This window comes from Haemaphysalis longicornis, unplaced genomic scaffold (assembly GCF_048455015.1).
Source record: "Haemaphysalis longicornis isolate Haplotype H1 unplaced genomic scaffold, Haemaphysalis longicornis Haplotype H1 scaffold_12, whole genome shotgun sequence".
NCBI classification, from domain to species: Eukaryota; Metazoa; Arthropoda; class Arachnida; order Ixodida; family Ixodidae; genus Haemaphysalis; species Haemaphysalis longicornis.
In genome coordinates this window covers 10,484,448-10,499,541 of record NW_027526225.1, presented here as the reverse complement: position 1 = coordinate 10,499,541, position 15,094 = coordinate 10,484,448, and the positions used below count along the sequence as shown (strand labels likewise).

The 15,094-nt window shown below is 47.3% G+C and overlaps 1 long non-coding RNA gene across 1 annotated transcript in view; it reads right to left on the bottom strand.

Moving 5' to 3' along the window:
* The window catches only part of LOC144161867 (uncharacterized), a 290,728-nt gene extending 281,058 nt beyond the window's left edge, over window positions 1-9,670 (bottom strand). Inside the window, exon 1 of the long non-coding RNA XR_013320510.1 lies at window positions 9,578-9,670. This is a non-coding gene — a long non-coding RNA (uncharacterized LOC144161867). The remainder of the gene's footprint in view (window positions 1-9,577) is intronic.
* Window positions 9,671-15,094: the final 5,424 nt, after the last annotated feature.

Genomic DNA, 15,094 nt, shown 5'->3' with positions numbered 1-15,094 from the left:
AGCTGTCCCGGAAACAAGTACGCCTCGTCTGGCGCTACGTACCGATCACGTTGTGCCCGCCCGCCAAGAGCACATTCTTTCAGTTTCCGCTGACAAAATCGTTGACGGCGATGTGCTGGCCATTCCGTGCGGCCGCCTCCTTTCACGAGGTTTTGCAGTAGCTGCTTGTCTGGTACGATTTTCCCGAGGGCGCGCCTTTATCCCTGTGTGTAATACGACCTCCGAAGCGGTTCTGCTCCCGCAAGGCTGTGCGATTGCTTCTGTTTCTGCCAACGACGTGTCCATCCTTCCGTCTGGTACTCTTTCCACAGGCAGTGGGCCTTCCACGACGGTTTCCTCTACGTCGTCTCTTGCGGTCACCATCGGTCCGGACCTTACCCCATCACAGAAATCCTCAGTACTGGAACTTTTACACAAGCACCGTGCCTCGTTCGACACCCATTCAAAGTTACTTCCTCGCACCCCTGCAGCTACGCATCGCATCAAAACTGATGGATCAACTATTGTTCACCGCCGCCCGTACCGAGTCTCCTCATCAGAACGGCAAGTGATTGAGGAGAACGTGAACGACATGCTGCAGCGTAACGTTATTCGGCCCTCATCCAGTCCTTGGTCTTCCCCAGTCGTACTGGTGGAGAAAAAGGATGGTTCCGTGCGTTTTTGTGTAGATTATCGGGTCCTCAACAAAATTACCCAAAAGGATGTGTATCCTATGCCCCGCATCGACGACGCCCAGGACTGCCTTCAAGGAGCCGAATACTTTTCGAGCCTTGACTTGCGTTCTGGTTACTGGCAGATACCGATGCACGAGTCCGACAAGGAAAAGACGGCGTTTGCTACTCCCGACGGCCTATATGAATTTAATGTCATGCCTTTCGGCTTGTGCAATGCCCCGGCAACTTTTGAGCGGATGATGGACTCAGTGCTCAGAGGACTAAAATGGAAGACCTGTTTCTGCTATCTTGACGACGTGGTTGTCTTTTCCTCGACATTTGCTGAGCATCTCCAACGCTTGGACGAAGTGCTTACGTGCATCTCTAATGCTGGACTACAGCTAAACTCGAAAAAATGTCGTTTTGCGACCAAAAATATCAAGGTATTCGGCCATGTCGTTAGCAAGGACGGGATACGACCCGACCCCGACAAAATCGCTGCTGTTGTCGGATTTCCGCGTCCATGCCAACAAAAAGATCTGCGCAGTTTTCTCGGGTTGGCCTCGTATTTACGTCGCGTTGTCCGGAACTTTGCCACCATTGCGGTCCCCCTCAACCAGCTCCTACAGTCCGGCGTAGCTTACGTTTGGTCGAATGAGTGCCAACAAGCCTTTGAGGCATTGAAAGCAGCCTTAACGTCTAGCCCGGTACTCTGCCACTTTGATGAAAGCAAGCCCGCTATCCTCCACACAGACGCAAGTGGCCACTGGAATCGGCGCTGTTCTCCTTCAAAGTGATGCTCAGCTCCGGGAGAGGGTCGTTTCCTATGCTAGTCGTTCGTTGACACCCGCCGAGAAGAATTACTCCATTACAGAACAGGAATGCCTTGCCATCGTTTGGGCTGTTCAAAATATCCGGCCTTACCTCCATGGCCGCTACTTTACAGTGGTCACAGATCACCATGCACTATGCTGGTTATCTTCCATGAAAAACTTGTCTGGGCGCCTTGATCGCTGGGTTCTCCGCCTCCAACAATATGATTTTTCCGTGACGTATAAGTCCGGAAAGAAGCATACAGACGCAGACGCTCTGTGTCGTTGCCCATTGTCTTCTCCGTCGATTGCTCTCCAGGAAAGCCTCGACCACCATGTCCCTTTGGCACCCATCACTTTCCCTAGCTCTGCTGGACACGGTGACTTGCCCTCGCTAAAGCGAGCAGACGCATACTGCCGCCCCATCATGGACTACCTCGACGGCCGTGTGCCGCCTCCGACCAGCCGTGCACGTCGTCAACTCGCCAAGTTTCAACTCCTCCATGGTGTCCTTTACCGCCAAAATTACCATCCCAATGGCAACAAATGGGTCCCTGTAGTACCTGCTCCACTTCGACGTCGTATCCTCGAAGAATATCACGATGCGGCAACCGCTGGGCACCTTGGCGTCGCTCAAACATGCGAGCGAATACGTAGCCGCTACTTTTGGCCTGGCCTCTCTGCAGCTGTGGCCAAGTACGTCCGCTCGTGCGCCTCTTGCCCGCACCGCAAACGTTCGACTACTCCTCCGACCGGACTACTGCAGCCTCTTCCTTGTCCTTCGGCTCCCTTTGAGACCGTGGGCATCGACTTGTATGGACTGCTACCTGCGACCCAATCTGGGTACCGATGGATAGTTACGGCTGTAGATCATTTGACTAGGTACGCCGAAACTGCGCCTATTCGCTCTGGCACCGCCGCAGAAGTGGCAGACTTCATCCTGCACAACATTATTTTGCGCCATGGAGCTCCACGCGTCCTTCTGAGGGACCGCGGCAGGGTTTTTCTCTCAAACGTTGTTTAAGAGCTTCTGCGTGCTTCGAACACGGCCCACAAAACAACGTCCAGCTACCATCCCCAGACGAATGGTCTGACTGAGCGATTTCATCGAACACTGTCCGACATGCTCTCCATGTATATTAGTCCTGATCATCGCAACTGGAACGTTATCCTACCCTTTGTAACCTTCGCTTACAACTCCGCAAAGCAAAAGACTACCGGCTATTCACTGTTCTTTCTCGTCTTTGGCCGCTCCCCATCGATTACTTTTGAATCCAGTTTTTTCTACGCTCCTGTCGCCTCTGATGCACCATCGCATGAGCAGTACGTTTCGCGGCTCGCCCACTGTCGAGACCTCGCGCGACGTCGAACAGAAATTCGGCAGCACGAACGGAAAACCCGCTACGACGTGAAGCATCGCTCTGTGCGGTTCCGTCCCGGGGATGAAGTGTTGCTCTGGACACCCCTTCGCGTCCCCGGACTGTGCGAGAAGTTCCTCCACCGTTTTCTTGGCCCATACCAAATCTTAGAAGACACTACTCCTGTCAATTATCGCATCACGCCGGTAACTCCGCCTACAGACCGCCGTCGCCGTGGCACTGAAATCGTTCATGTATCCCGCCTGAAGCCATTCAACCGCCGTACCACCGACTGACTCGCGGCCAGGAGGCTGCTTCCGCTCGCGGAGGGGAAATTATGTGAGACCCAGTGACTACACTTCCAGTACTTTGGGTTATGTTACCGGCGCTTCTTCGTAATCACCCACTATCATCAGTGCTAGCCCCGATGGGCTCGGCATCATCATCACTTGTAAATAACCATAATCACCGCTTGATCTTCTTCCTTGGCCCGAGCGTTGGAATAAACGGCCACGCAAACCGTCGTCTCTCAATATATCCAATCGAAATAATTCAGTTACGGAAATACATGGGAAACTGATTCCTTATAACAAAGTTCACATCCGATATATTGAACTCCGCGCGCCTAGAATGGCCGCCGCAATGCATTGTCTCGAAGCGGCGGTTTAGATGTGTATTGGCCGCGACCATGGCGCAAGATCCGGGACTGGGACATTGCGCCTTGCACGGATCGACGTGACGGCCGACACTTTCCGTAACTATTTCCGACGCGCGGGACTTACGACGTAACCCGCCAAGTCAGCTAGTCCAGACCAAGACAGCAGCAACGGTGAACTGTGGGAACAGGTCGCCAATGTTGTGGATGATGTCGCGAGTGAAAGCCGTCCGATGCTTATAGTAAAGCGCTTTCGGTAGTCGATGTGCTCCGCCAATGCTTCTTCAATTTGGAGAACGCAGACTCGTACTGCTACAAATAATGTTTCGTTTAGAGAATGCTGTGCTAGTTGTAGCCGCCAAAACCAACGTGAAAACAAAAATCACCCTTTTTTTGCAAAGTAAGCAGTTAAACCGAAAAGAAGCTTTATTGAATAAATGGACTATTTTGGGTACGGTTAATGGCTACTTTACTGTGTTCGTTTCTCCATGCGGGCGTGGTGGAGTTCAGGAGGGGGGGGGGGCTACCGCGCAATTCGAACTCGTAACAATAAGCTCGTTATAGGCGGGTTCGGCTATATTGAACTATTGGATATATCGAACAAATTGCGGTGCATATTGCAGTTCGCTATAAACGGGTTCGACTGTAACAAGCTATCGCTCGAGCTACCTGCACCGGCCTGCACCACTTCGCAGCCATGGCCGCCGCCTCCAAGCTACCTCTCTATAATATATCAGTTAATAAATGTTCACATCCATTCATCCGCCCGCGCAGCGACAGTGCGGCTCGTTCAGTGCGCTTTAGGTGTCTCTGGCGTGTCTTCGCGTCCGGTCTAATAAAAAGCAATAAAAATGGAGTGAATGGAATCGCTGTAGAACTTAGATCACAGCCAGCTGAACGATGAGCCGACGAAATCACCGCGCCTCTACCGCCAACGATTTGGTAATTCTTTGCTCGAGAGCAGAAGCTCCGACCTCTGATTAGAGCGGCGAGCCGGCGAGAAACGCCGGCAGCGTGGAAGTGGCCAACACAAACTCGTGACGTGTATTTATGTTTATTTACAAAATTTCGAGGGAATGTCGATTGCGGGAGGTACTCCGCTGGCTGCTCGGTTGCATTTCGCACACTTTAAAATTTATTTTGAATTTGTTCTAGGCTGTATTTGCCCCAGATATTTTGCAGATGATGCATGTGTGTTTGCACCAATCTCGATGTCAACGGTGGGAGACACACTGCTGTCTTCAATGGAACGCTACGTCCTATGCTCTGCAAAAAACAGCAGAAACTACGATTACGAGGGCTACGAAGAAACTACGATTACGAGGGCTACCCTGCTCTGGCCGTAAGGAGGACATCATCTTGCGCCTTCTAGAGGACAACAGACAACGTCGCCACCTCTCCAAATGAACGAATGTGCCAACGCTACTTCAGGCTGCCTCCGACAACAAACGGCAGATGACCCTGCAAGCGGCGCTGTTTGAGAGCAGGAGGCTGCGTGATGAACGAGAAAGTTTTCAGAGACAACTGGTCAGAGTCGGCGGCACGTTTCCAACGGTGCCTGGACTGCATGAGATCCGGACACAGGCATAATGCACGACAGCACGCACACGAACGAGACGACGCATGCAAAATTGTGAATGCGTGCGCACCGGACCTCTCCCAGGTAATCGCCACGATTACGGAAACGCATTGAAGGTCAGTGCATTTCTGGCGAGATCACGAACACACGTTGCTCTGCTACATCGCCCACGAGCTACATCGCCCCCGCGCAGGTCATTCCAGCAACGAACAACGAGACGCGTAACATACGCAGCGCACACGAGCCAGAAGACACCACGCTCCTGGCACCCGCTCTTCCGGTACAGACGCAAACAAACGGAACGCTGAGAGCACGGAACGCAACGGAGCCAGTACGTACATTTTCCGCACGTCCTGTCCCGGCGCCAGTCCACGCAACAAACATCACATCCGGATTGGTGGATATGACAACGACAAGCGAGCAAGACGCACGGTGGCCGAAATGCACCATACGTGGCGAACGACGGCACACCAATTATAGAGGAATTTCCGAGACGCACAGCGCACCAAACGCACCAGAGGCGACGACCGACATCCAACTTGAACCAGTGGAGCTGACCTCGGCGAACGAAATGCACAGCGCACGGAACGCCAACAAGCCAGCACACAAAGAGAAAACTGCTATTGGTGACATCCTCCGCTCCCACTGCTACTATCCGGACTTCGCCACCGATGTTACAACCGCAGAAACCACCTGGCCACAAGCAACAAAAGACCCAGCGCACGTGGCTCAACCCTACCGGGACGTACCAGCTCTCCGACACCCGCTGCTCCCGCCCGATGTACAGCTGACGAACGATATAACACTCGTGGAGGGAGGTCCGTCAACGAGCCCGAGCCCGACCCGACCCGACCCCTGAGCCCGACCCGTTGTTTTATTCCTGAGAACAAGAGGAGACGCCAGACGCAACGCGAGTGCTTACCTTCCGTTTCGCTCTCTCACATGTACGTGCCTTCGCGCAATAAGACGCCCTACGACAGTGCACCGCGTCAGACGTTTCCTTCCTCTGTCCTGATATACATGTAACCTGTGTTTTTCTACTCAATTAAACATTTTATTTTTTTCTATTTATTCTTCCATTCGAGATACGACCTAGCTAACAGTGAAGATAAGTTGATTATTCGTGAGTAATACAAATTGAGTACTCATGTGTAGTACAGATTGAGTACTCATGAGTGCAGAATGAGTAGTACACATGAGTGCAGAATGAGTAGTACTCATGAGTGCAGAATGAGTAGTACTCATGAGTACAGAAGATTGAGTACTCTAGAATACAGAGTGAGTACTCATGAGTACAGATTCAGTACACATGAGTACAGATTGAGTACGAACACTCGTGAGGACAAATGAGTTTGAGTACAATTGAGTATGATTACAAATGAATATTTGATGAGGTAGTACGAGCTATTTTGTGAACAGACGAGCTTTTTGAGTCTGAGTTTGATTGAGTACAGCGTGAATGAAAAAAAAATTGTGATTGAGTTTGATTGAGTTCTTTCTGTTTTGCCGACCTATGCTCAGTACTCAAAATGTACTCAAAACTCAAAATGTGCTCAAAACTCAAAATGCACCTAATCACAAAATGTTCTCACAACACAAAATTGACTCAGAACTCACTCGGAATTAGGCGTACTCAACCTCAGTCGGGTTCAAACTCACTCAAGCTCAAACTCGCCATGCCACACTAGCCTCGCGCTCACTCAAACTCAAACTGACGTGTGAGTTTGAGTCCAAACGAGTCTGATTGAGTGGACTCATGAGTGAGTCCGCCGACCTGTGCATTTGATACTGTCAAGTCAATGTTCTTGCCTTTCATTTGGTGTTCCCGCATGGCTTGGCTTCATTATGATGTAGATGCGAGACCAACGTGACAGTATTTTAGGGAGAGGGTGTCACAGTTTGTTGAAGTTCAGAGAGCAAAGAACTCTCCACCAGAGTGGTTGTCAAAAAATTTAACCGCTAACTATGCTTAAGGAATTTTAAATGACAACCTCGGCCATGAGGGGCATGGTGGCAATATTGTGTTTTTTTCTGTCATCGTGCCTTATGCCTGGTGTTGCTGTCCGAGATTGCCAATAAAGAAAAAAAGTTCTTAGCCCAGTTGGCGGAGCTTTAACACCTCTTGTTCCGGCCAGAGTTATCGTGGGCTCGAAACCCTGCAGCGCCGCGTCAATGGAACTGGTTCTAGCAATGTACTTTTTGTGCGCTCTTCCTGTAACCAGGCATAAAGCACTTTAGTGTTAAACAACACAGTATTCCAACAACTGGAACCACAACTTCCTTTTCTCTTTCTTCTTCTTTTATATCCCTTTTTTGCAGAATGCGCACGAGACCCCACTTTTATTACTCATGAGAGAGGCTCTCGTACTGCTCATGCAGAAGTGGCATCTCAAGCTCGTGTGAAAATTGACTAGGCTGTTCAAGTTAAAATCAGCGGCACTTGTAAACACATTTTTTTTACACCGTACAAGGTACAAATGTTAATTCCTTCACCGGATTGCCCTCACGAGTTGCTATTGTGTGGTTACGGCCTATATGAGAGATTAAAGCCCATGTAAGATATATGCCGGTGCAGTCCATGGCTAAAAAACTACAGAAACACTGTTTATTACACACCAAGTTGTTCTTAGCGTTCGGTACTTGTACAGAAAGTACGTGTTTTTTTATAGCTCCGTTCGACACCTGTTGACTCAACCCCTGCGCACTTGCAGGAATGCAAGCGCTGTCGAATAAACCACGTTAACTCAAACTTCTATGATTTGCTAGAAATAGCCCACTTGCTTTTCGGCACTGAATCGTGCATAAGGTTCTCAGTAAAGGCACTGTTTTTTAACTGCTGTTTGCACCATCAGACTACACCCGATACCAAAAATAGGTCACTTTAAAAGCTTACTACAAAACGCCCCAAGAAAGATGGTTGCTCAACTTGTTCCGTTAATTCCCCGAGGATGTTTACTTTCAGTTCTGTTGTACAACATGCGTAGGTCCGGAAGTGGCTTACCTGCCAGGTAGCGGTAAGGTTTCTGATACGTGAGATTAAGCATACAAACATAACATACGAACGTTAAACCACAACCCTTATGTGTGGCCGAATTATGCACAGCTCAGATGTAATGAAAGTCAACTATACTTACATAACACGTGAGAATAAAACTGAATCCTTTTCCATATTATTCCAACAATTGCAAACTGCCAATATATTTGTTTAAAATCATTCAGTAACCATAATGCGACAAAAATTACAATTGTGATTTGGAACAATTACGAAGGGAGGTATGATAACAGTGAACGAAAAAACTGGGCGGACTGGATGAACTACACACAGTTACACACTGTGTGCCAAACTTGCTGAGACCATTGATAATTCAATGTGAAATAAAAGGCTGTTTAAATTCTAAGCCGATTGTCGTTAATTTCGCCACTGGTGAGGAAGCATCGACACCCCTTCCCGTCGATACTACAGAAACTGGCGAGCTGAACGTCCATACTTCCAATATACGGCGTTCCTGTTTTCCGCCCCAATCCGGGATACAGCTTCCGCGAGGGTGACGGAGCCCACTACATTACTGACGCTGTTCGACAGCACAGAATACACCGCAAAATCTAGAAACCAAGATATAGGCGAACACGCGTCGCGCATTTCTTTTTTTTTTCGAACGCGCTTTCGTCTAGATTCTAGCCACATTCGAGTGGTCCACTTCTAAGCGCACATCGCGCCATCAACACAAGCGTAAAGGCAACAAACAAACAACGAAAGTGTTCTTACCACCCTCTTTCTTCCGACTCATATATTTTTTCCGTAGTTGGTGACAAAAGATGATTATTCATGAGGCTACGGCAAAGGCTTATCACAGCCCGAACAGTGGTAGTTATACTACCATGACTTTCCTGTCACAGTGCATGAGAGCCGCAGCAAGGTGCTTGCACCTCTCCGACAACCCTGGTGCACACGAGCACTGCCCTTCGAGGATTTTTGGCTCGATAAAGAGGCAGCGTATCTTGAACGAAATGCGATGTGGTTCCTCAGTCACACCCGACGTTTGCATGCGATCTCAGCTGTTTTCATCGCTTAGATCTTTGACGGGCCCGCTCAAGATAAAATCGTCCACTGAAATCGTGCATTCTACCTTGCTAAAACGATCCGAGCAAACGGTGAAGTAAGAATCGTAGTACGGCAGCAAGCGAATAGCATTGGCGGACCTGTTTAACGATGCAATTTGTTTGTTTTAAATAATTTTGCCAGACTGCGTCGCGAAACTTAGAGTTGCGAATAGCCTGCAATACATGGGACGCTTTGCTATTTATTTTGTTATCATAGCCGGTGGAAAGTCAAAAAGGACACAAAATACGGGGTGTTAACATCACCGATAGATGACGGTTGAAGCCGAGCGGTTATGCCCGTGCATAAATTCCGTTATGTTAGCAACTATGTTAGCAATAACGCAACCCCTCCCTTTCTTCTATGGCATCTACCAGTTCTCACAAGTGCCTTGGAAAATACGCCAAAAGCAATTTCTTACTTTGTTAAGATCCTCAAGCATGGCACCATTAGATGCACTAGTTGCACCAAGGAGACCCAGTATTGTAGCAATAACAATGATTCTCATGTCGTTTTTTCAGTGGAAACAAACACTGATCTGCTCATGTGGTTCGCCCACTTTTAAAGCATTTTATAGGCACTCGTTTAAATCGCTGACATCACAGCATTCTTTTTGTTGGGGGCTACACACCAATAACAATAGACAAATTACTTTTGTCAACCACATAAAGCGACTGTCAAAGAAATAAATGTCACAGTTGATTTCCTTCAGCACCTTATTCTCTCCCTATTCCATCAAGCGAAATGCCACCCGTGAAAACAGCGGCTTGTAGTCTTGCCGCCTAATATCTAATATCTGCGTTTGCTTGGGTGTTTATTTTGTTTTATCTGCCAGCAGCCGTTGGAAAACACATAAGGGCAGGGTGGGGTGAGAATGTTTTATATGCCGGCAGCCGTTGGACAACACATAAGGGCAGGGTGGGGTGAGAAAGCCGACGCTGAAAATTTAATAAACCTGTTCAGTGACATATTGCAATTCTCATAGTTGTCATACCAATTATATCCTACGCGCTGAAAAGTTGTTTAATTGGTATAAGATAAAAAACTGCGGTTGATTCCTCTGTCGTAGAAATCGGTAAAACACGAAAGTGAAATGTGCAGCGACATCTGCAGGTCAGCATGATTTGCGGGTCAGTCGCTGTCTTGTGGGTGTGCTTGGCGAGCGAAATACTGCTAGCGGGTAGCTTCGGCAAAGGTGTAACGCGCGTCATTTCCGTGACAGATATAACGTCAGTGAAGCGTTAGAGTATTGCGGCATAAAACACGTTCGTGTTAGAATATAAATCCCGAAAACGAACAAGCCTAACCACAGGAAAAAGTGGATGTAACGAACATCTATGTAATGAATTCCTGGATTAAACGACGTTTTTCAGTTCCCCGTTGCCACCGCCGTAGAAGCCCATGTGTTTAGGACCTTTCCGTAATGTAGGAGTCGTGAGAGTTAAACTTGATGCAACGAACTCGCTAAGCTTATCAGCCATTCTGTTTTGAACTTTTACTGAAAAATCGACCGGAGAAAATGCACTAATTTATGAATTACCTCGCTGTTTTTAAAGAGCAAGCAGCTAGCCAAACATCTAGAATCCCAAAAACAATATTATTCCTAATTATGATGACGAAGGCACAATCTAGCGCCATCTTATGGCTAACGTAGCACAAACTTCAAGTTTTGTAGCGTGATACATGACAAGAGCAAGAGTGACACAAGGCACACGTAGCGTGGCAAGAGTACCTACACTTGAATTTTTTTGAGCGGCCTCCGTCGTCTATCATTTCTTTCTCGCCCTCTCTTTTGTTCTCTTCTTCCGCTCCTCTTTCCCCTACCAATAATTCAGACATTTTTTTTTTATTCCGTACCGCCAACTACCATGCGTGTCCGCGTGGGAGTGCACTGTCGGTTTGTGAGACGTTTCGAGGTGCTAAGCCGGTTTGTGGGCATATATTCACGCGTCTTCAATGCTATCTGTGGTGTTGGTTCTCCGGCGATGAGTCGTGCTGCCACAAAACGACGTTTTCTCTTTTGCAAGACATGTTTGCATTTTTAAATACCATCGCCTTTTTGTACAGCATTGCAGCTAGCACCCTATCAACAATTTTGAACGACAAAACGAGCATGAGGTTTGGGAAAAGGTGCCCTTTAAGCATAACTTGTTTTCTTAAAACACAAAAGTGTAAAAATGCCAACGTGATAATTAGTTTGTGAATACGCCGGTAAGTGAACTTTCCTGCGGCTGTCGTTCCTAAGTCTGCACAAAAGCAGCACGGGCACATCAAGAAGTTCTTCACTGTGAAATAAATCGTTGAAAGGTGGGTTCACCTTCACTGATGTCAAGTATTCTGGTTTCCTTTCTTTTTCATCTACTCTAGCCTTAACTCGAAACCTGCATGTAACGAAAACCTGGATGTAAAGAAAAAGTGCTAGCTTTTGTCAACTTCGTTATATGCATGTTTAACTGTATAACGTGCTCTTTAGTAATTAAGCTTCGTTCACGTCAAGAAGGTCCTGTTTGCGGGGGCGCATGCTTTACCAACCGCTTGCATCGTTGTACTGGCATCATTTCCGTGACGGATCTGACGTAAGTGAAATATTTGTCTATCCGGCAATAAAACACTTTCGTGTTGACGAGAGCAATACCCTGGAAAGTTAATATTTGTATAATATTATAGATGGAGTTAAACAACGTTGCTCTTATGTGAAGGTTTTAATAAGCGGACTAGCGTATGTTTCGCAGCGTGTGCAATGCTATTTGCGCTTTCGGATTCTTCGTTGCAGGGGTTGCCACTCAACATAGGTGCTTCGTGCGAACGCACCATTGGAAGGCACCTTTCATGTATTCGCTAATGCTTTCCATTTAGCGCATCTGTCTGTAAAGCCGATACTGAACACTGCAACATATAGTCATTGACAGCTTAATTCTCCAGCGGCATTTACATCAATGGACATTTTGTGTTCATCTGCGATGAATGGCATCTCCCGTTTGCGTGGCATCAATGACGTACATTTGAAAGAACGTGATTTATATGGCCGTGCTCGCCTGCCAACCGCCGTCACGTCAACTAGAGTTTACGATCTTACCGAGAACCAAAGCGCTCTCTGCGATTTGTGTTATGATTGGGCTGTAGTACATCAAGACGGCACTTTATCGTCATTGTTACGCGTCCGTCTTCCCCGCCGTGATTTGTGAATGAAAGTGTGGTATGCTGTTTTTGTGTACAACGTCGTCAGTGATCACCTTAGAACATCGATGCTCCATCTCCTGCTGGGCTGATTGTGAAAAGTATGTCTGCGTAACGTAACGTCTCTGAGGAAATAATTGGTGACTCCGTGTTTGTGCTCGCGACTCAGCGGCCGTCGCGAGAATCGCCCTAATCAGGTCAAATTGCGGACTTTCCCATGGCGGAGCATGCTTGTTTAGTGTCGTAACTGCGTAGTTGTCGTGATAACGCTGAAAGAAAACCGAAAGACGATAAAGCGGACGTGTAGGGAGCGTTATTGCATCCCCCTTCGGTGTGACGGCACGATTGAAATACACGAGCGCATACTTTTACCGCTTCCCGCGAGAAGCTGATGAAGCCTCTCGTAAGGCGCTGTGAACACAGAACTTAGGGATTGAAAAAAAAAGTGACGCCTACCATGCAAGTTTTCCCAAATCACTTCGCTAAAAAAGAGAACTAACTTCCTGTTCAGCAGCTACTCGTATTTTTCATTGTGATGAAGCTGCACTGCTTGCGCGCGGCGTACTTTCTGCCGGCGTGGTTCCCCCTTGTGCTTTGCTCGAACATGTAAATGCCCTCTTTATATATCGGTTGGGTGCTAACAATGTCAAGATAGATATTTGAAATGAGGCCTTGATTTCAATTAGCTTGGAAAATCGTCTTTTACTTCGCGCTTGAAGCAGTGCCTATGGGGCCGCACCGCACGTACCTCGACGTACCTGATGCTCAAGTCGGTGAATGGCAGAACTCCGGCAGCTTCGATAGCTCCAAGCAGAGAGCGCACGACGTTAGCTTATGGGCAAACGCTGTGTCGCCTCTTGTTTACTGTTATCACACGTGACAATGTAGTTTAGTCGTTTCCCGGAAGCAAGTTATGCATGTTTTACGCACCCCGCAGTGATCCGCGCGCTTGTTAACCGACTAGTACGACTTTGTACATATTATCAATTAGCGAACGCTGCGGGCGACTGCAAACCAGAATAGTCAAAACTGGGTCTGAAAGCGGACAATAACGTCATTCCGAGAAAAACAAAATGTACAGAAAATTTACGCCGGAACTGAATGTATTGCAGTTTAAAACACAACCCAATTGCATTAAAACTATTTTCCACCCGCAGCTATCCAACGCCCTAAACACTACACAACGGTGAAAGACGTTTGATCTGTAAGTTTATCCAGCACCCTTAAGTTGCATGCTCCCATCCCTTTCATGAGCAGCATAATATTTTATGCAAAGCGTTCACCGCAACTTTATGTATAACAAGCTAGTCTAAATCGGCCTTTTTTCAGTACTGCTGATACGTGCAACAGTTTGCATTTACATTTCCGTGTTGTCGTGAAATGCTAACGATATGTTGAACAGCGTTTTCAGGCTACGAATCGAAGAGGAAGGTACCAAAGAAAACAGCAATCCTAAGTAAGAAGCAGCCAAAATCACTCACCCATGATGCAGTGAAAGCTGCCCGACGTGAACATCTCAGCGCAGAAAGAAAGCTAAGGATGCAGCGGTCCACCATCCACCACATTAGCATAAGTTGAAAACTCTCCTCTAAAAACGTACAAAGTGCATCTTTCAGCACACTAGGTCTTTGATAGATTCGAGCCTCGAGCCAACAATTCCGAGTGCAGACTCAACAAGGGAAACACTTTTAGGCAATTACCCCATGGCGATATGACCAAGAGTAACATCTGTTGACATACGTCTGTGGAATTATGATGTTTATCCGAGGGACGAAATATTGTACGGTAAACCTAAAATTGACGCTTTAAGATGAGTAGAAGTTTTCGGGCACGGAAATTTGCTACGTCGGAATAAGTCGGTATTAATCTGGGGCACATGAAAATTAGGACCTCGTATCAAGACATTGCAATTCTTTTGTTGTGTGTGAATGTCAGGTATGTCAGCATGAGTGTGAAGCAGCAACAGCATGTTTTCTTGCATTGCCGTTTCCATTTATAGTGAAATGTACCAGACACATTTATTCAGCCGTATACGCCCTAACGCCGGCCGCACATGAAAACAATTCCGCAGCTTTAACGGGTTATTAGCAAAAGCTTGTGGGTGGGCGGTGACTTTTGCTGCTAAGAAGCAGGGGGACATCAATGCAAAACCCAAAATTTCCGAGCTGCCAAAAACACTTTTTTACCTGGTCGGCTAAGGGTAACACATAATATAATATTAGAAATAGACATATCACAGAAAAGCCGACAAAAGAAGGCCCCCTCATAATAAGCTACCGACGCTTCTTCCAAAAATGTCCAGATAGGCACTTGTCAAATTTTGCTATGTCAGGCATTTCATCATTATGCTTATTATATTTAATTAGATGATTCGTAGCAAAAAATACGTTCCCAGTGAGCTTCTGTCCTGTCGTTTTAAGTGTTGAGCACTTTAGGAGCCCGGCTTGTCTTTGTAGCTGCTACGGGCTAACGGCGTCACGCACCAAAACAGACGCTTCTTCCATCCAACAAAGCTCATTGCTACAACATACTGGAGTAACACATAAAAAGCCCTGCAATGATTTTTAAGCATGCTCAGTGCTTCCAATCTGCCGGTTTTCTCAATACGATACGTCGAGTCACTGTTCTGACAGCATATACCTGGTTGCGCCCTCAAATATGTCACGTCCTTTGCCCCATCATATTAGGTTCCAGTACGGAGATCATTTGAAATGCACTACGTAAAGCAATCACTCCTTCGTGATGATTCCATAATTCCCAG